Source organism: Arachis hypogaea, chromosome 16 (assembly GCF_003086295.3).
Source record: "Arachis hypogaea cultivar Tifrunner chromosome 16, arahy.Tifrunner.gnm2.J5K5, whole genome shotgun sequence".
Taxonomy (NCBI): domain Eukaryota; kingdom Viridiplantae; phylum Streptophyta; class Magnoliopsida; order Fabales; family Fabaceae; genus Arachis; species Arachis hypogaea.
In genome coordinates this window covers 63,796,967-63,802,213 of record NC_092051.1, presented here as the reverse complement: position 1 = coordinate 63,802,213, position 5,247 = coordinate 63,796,967, and the positions used below count along the sequence as shown (strand labels likewise).

The 5,247-nt window shown below is 34.4% G+C and overlaps 1 non-coding gene across 1 annotated transcript; it reads left to right on the top strand.

The window, feature by feature from the left end:
* The first annotated feature begins 279 nt into the window (after positions 1 to 279).
* On the top strand, positions 280 to 386 carry LOC112761215 (small nucleolar RNA R71). Its single transcript, XR_003181621.1, has one exon. It is a non-coding gene; the product is annotated as a small nucleolar RNA R71 (small nucleolar RNA).
* The last annotated feature ends 4,861 nt before the right edge of the window (positions 387 to 5,247 follow it).

Genomic DNA, 5,247 nt, shown 5'->3' with positions numbered 1-5,247 from the left:
TTGGTTCCTCTCCATCTTTTTGGTAAGGTCAGCCAGCTGCTTGGTGATCATCTTGTTTTGAGCCAGCAGTGCATCCACATTGTTTAGCTCCATCACTCCTCTAGTATTGCCTCTTTCAAAAGCATAGAAGTAGTCATTTTCAGCTACAGTCTCAATGACATCTATGGCTTCTTCAATGGTCTTCTTCTTGTTTAGAGACCCCCAGATGAATGGTCTACTGCCTTCTTTGATTCGTAAGAAAGACCTTCATGGAAAATGTGTAACTGCACCCATTCATTGAACATATCTGGCGGGCACCTTCTTGTCAAGTCCTTAAACCTCTCCCATGCTTCATAGAGAGTTTCACCATCTTGTTGCCTGAAGGTTTGTACCTCAGCTCTCAACCTGTTGATTCTTTGAGGAAGATTAATGAGAGAAGCTTTTGCGTGGTCTAGAAATTTACGGATAAATCCTCGTTGCAAGTATAGTTTCTAAACCTTCAAAAGTCCTTTCATACAAATGTTTTGGTTGTCACAAGTAACAAACCCCTTTAAAATTGATAACCGAGTATTTAAACCTCGGGTCGTTTTCTCAAGGAATTGCAGGGAGGTATGTTCTTATTATTGATTATGAGTCTTATAAATTAGGGGTTTTAGAAAGTAAGGAAGTAGTATGTTGAATGATAAGAAAAATAAAATAAACTCTTGGCAAGGTATTATAACGGAAAGTCCTATCCTGGTTATCCTTATCAATTGTAATGAGAATTGGATTTTTCTCCCACTTTGTTAACCTCTAACTATGAAGGTAAGTTAAGTAAATAAATTAATTTTTATTCCTCAGGTCCTAGTCTTTCCTTGGGAAAGGCTAGAGTTATTGGAACTTGAATTAATTCTTGAAGAATTCCAATTTTCAGTCAACAATGAGTTTGATAACTCAAGTGTCTCCAATGACTCAACCAAAGCCAAAAGGGAAAAATTCAAATTATTTGTATAATAAATAAAAGAAAGCAATAATAAACTGAAATACCTCAAATAACATTAATTCAAAGAGTAATCTGTAACATAGAAGAATTCATAAATAAAATTGGGAAAATAATAAAATGAACATTGAACCTGGGATTGAGAGTCAGTCCTAAAACTAAGAGAAATCCTAAATCCTAATCCTAAGAGAGAGGAGAGAACCTCTCTCTCTAAAACTACATCTACTCCTAAAATTGTGAATATGAAAGCTTGTTTTTGAATGGATGCATTCCCTCACTTTATAGCTTCTAATCTATGCTTTCTGGGCCGAAAACTGGGTCAGAAACAGCCTAGAAATCGCTGGTTGCGAAATCTGCCACGCTGGTTTTTCGTTACTGCGACGCGTCCGCATGGAGCACGCGGTCGCGTCGCCTAGCGTCAGGGCAACTATCACATATTACATATCAAATCGAAGCCCTGGACGTTAGCTTTCCAACGCAACTGAAACCACGTCATTTGGACCTCTGTAGCTAAAGTTATAGTCGTTTGAGTGCGAAGAGGTCAGGCTGGACAACTTAGCAATTTCTCCAACTTCTTGTATTCCTTCCACTTTTGCATGCTTCCTTTCCATCCTCTGACCCATTCCTGCCCTGTAATCTCTGAAATCACTTAACACACATATCAAGGCATCTAATGGTAATAAGAGAGGATTAAACATAGGGAACTTAAGACCAAAGAAGCATGTTTTCAATCAAAGCACATAATTAGGAAGGCAAATGTAAAACCATGCAAATAGTATGAATAAGTGGGTAAAGAGTTGATAAAATCCACTCAATTGAGCACAAGATAGACCATAAAATAGTGGTTTATCAACCTCCCCACACTTAAACACTAGCATGTCCTCATGCTAAGCTCAAGAGAAGCTATAAAGGTGAAGAGGAGTAGTAGAATGTATGAAATGCAACCTATCTATATGAATGGAACTACATGCAAAATGATTCTACCTACTTGGTTAAAAATAAATAAGTTCTCCAAGACAAACATGAATCAGATTTCACTAATTCAAACTACACAATAAAAGATAAGTAAACTTGTAAGAAGATAGCTCATGAAAGCAGGGAACATAGAATTGAGCATTGAACCCTTACTAGTAGTGTATATCACTCTAATCTCTCAAGTGTATAGGGTAATCACTCTACTCTTCCCTAGTCATGCTTTTTAAACCTTGTTTTTCATCTAACCAATCAACAATATTTAATGTATCAATGCAAACATCATGAGGTCTTTTCAAGGTTGTAATGGGGCTAAGGTAAGGGTATAAGGATATATGTATGGCCAAGTGAGCTTTATAAAGTGAATCCTTGATTAGTCTAAGATCTCACCTAACATATACATACTTTATACAATCTTAAAATACTTTACCTAGCTACCCCAAATTTTTCCCACTTTTGTATTACATGCTCAAGTATCAAACTTATTTTTTGAATCTTGTCCCATGTGCATTGATTCTTTTTATTTTGCATTTGAGGTAATATTATTTTTCTTCTCTTTTCTTTTTTTTTTGTATCCCCTTATTTAATTACTTAATATATATATATATATATATATATATATATATATATATTATGTCTACGCTGGTTCAAATCCAGCTCGGCCCAATAATTTGCCGATCCACCATAAAAAGATATAACCATTTGTTGTTCTCCGGAAATGGCCGATATGCTCAGATATGGGAGAAAATAAAATGTGATAAATCTTTAGGGATCTTTTTTTACGGACCATATATACATATAAAATTCAAATCTTGTTAATGATCTAGATCCTTATTAGGATCTCTAAGTATAATATAAAAAACGATTAAATAAAAAAAAGATAAAAAAAAAGACCGCTTGGTGGGCCGGAAATGCCCGACTTATCAATTTATCCGGTAAACTACTGGGAGCTCATGTAGCCCATGCCTATATATATATATATATATATTCAATGCACATGGTAATTTAATTATTTTGATTTCACATGAGCATGCTTCCCAAATTTTCAAATAACTTATTCAATTTAATTCCCCTTTTTTTTTATTTTGTCATCCCATGTTCCCATAAAATTTCCCACACTTAAATTATACACAATATCTATCTTAAGCTAACCAAGGATTCAACTTGGGATTTATTATTTTATTTTTCTGCTTAAGGCTAGTAATGTGGTTTATAGAACAAGAGGGGATTAAAAAGTTCAAGGGGGCTAACAAGGGTGATGTAAAGGGTAGGCTTATTTGGGATAAGTGAGCTAAAATCAAACAATGGCCTCAATCATATGCAAACATGTAAATACACTAAATATTGGACATATAGAATGGAACAAAGTAAAGATCACAATTATAGAGAAGCAAACACAAAAGAATAAAATATTTATGGTTAAATAATGTAATCATATAAATAAGCTCAAATCTCACAGGTTGTGTGTTCTTTAGCTATAATTCATGTTCCAAATACAACTTCCAAACAAGTTTTAACATAAAAAAAATATATTTTTTTTTTCAATTTAGATTAGTGAAATTTTTCAAAAATAGGGTCTTAAAAAGAAATTTATTACTTTAACCAAGTAGTAACTAAATGCACAAAATCAAATAAATATGCAATCAAACATGCAAATGCAACAACTAACAAGGAAAATAAAATATTGGTGTTGAGAAGAAAATACTAACCCATGGAGATTGGTATCGACCTCCCCACACTTAAAGATTGCACCGTCCTCGATGCATGCTGAGATGTGCAGGTGGACGGGTTGTTCCAACTGGCGCTTTTCTCCAAAGATTGTGCAGATGGACTTGTTTGTTTCCCCTTTTAGAAGTTTCTCCCTTTTTCCGTCTTTGGTGGCCAGCCTGAAAGAAGAGAAAAGGAAGAACAGTAATACCCAAAAGTAAAGATAAGAAAATAAATGAAGTATGGGTGGGTTAATGCCAAATGATAAGGGTCTCATTTACATGGAAGCTTCAACATGTACGTGAGAAAATAATAGAAGCACATGGCATACTAGTGGTGCAAAATTTGCAACAAAGGAGAGGAAAATGTGGGTAATGCAAGATAGTATAAGTTCATATCAATGCAAGAGAAGTACAAGAATCATAAAAGATTAGCATTGATTTAAATAATATTACCCAATCAGAATAAAACAAGTTACTAAGCACCCAAAATATTTCAAGAGAAGATGCAACAGTGAAATAAGAAAATTTAACACCAAGGAAAAAAAATAAATTTAGAAAAGAAAATAAAAATACGCACTAAATTAAAATGCAATGAATGAAATATTCAAATAAATTAAGTAAAATAAAATAAAAGATAAAAAGAATGAGAAGGGAAAGAAATAAAGTAAGAAATAAAGAAGAAAGAAGAAAAGATAGAAGAAATTAGGATTGGGGAAAAAAAGATAAGATAATTGGCTGATCTGGATAAGCTGTGCGGCGCAGGCGACGCGGACGCGTGAGTGACGCGGTCGCGTGGTGCGCAATAAGGTCAGGTGACGCGGACGCGTGGGGCACGCGATCGCGTGGCTTGATTTGTGCTAGTGGCGCGAGTGCAGCCTCGCGGTCGCACAACTCTCTGTTCAAAACTTAATATCACTACAACAAATAAGGGCTTTCGCAACGGTCAAAAACCGTTGTCATAGATTGAAAAACCGTTCCTAAAACTTTAGGCAACGCTTTGGCAACGGTTTTTGACCTGTGGTATATACGGCCATTGCCAGTGGTCAAAGGCAACGGTTTTTTACCTAAGGAAACAGTAATCAAAAAACCGTTACCAAAATTACTAGCATAGACAACGTTTTGAAAGAAAATTTTAAACAACGGTTTTGAACCGTTACTCGATAAGCAACGGTTTTAAAACGTTCTCTTTCATAATCCAACAATTTAAAACTATAACTGAATAGGCAACGGTTTTAAACTGTTGTAGTTTTATTATTCACAAAGCCAACAGTTTTAAAGCGTTACTGTTGGTGTCATTTTATGGCAACGGTTTTAATATCATTGCCATTTTGTAGTCGTCTAAGACAACGGTTTTAAAACGTTACCATTTGTGTCATTTTTTGGCAACAGTTTTAATTTCAATTTTTTTTAATTATTTAGTGTCAATAAATAATCTAAACTATTTGAATAAATTCACTAAAGAAACATAATTGCGCCTTTCCCATCAAATTTGACTTATAAACATTGTTGTCAGATCCATAATCACATTATTTGCTAGTAAGAATAAAATATGTGTACATGTCCTTATGTTTCTAAAAGAAACAAGACTAATATTCTCAATTGAACATA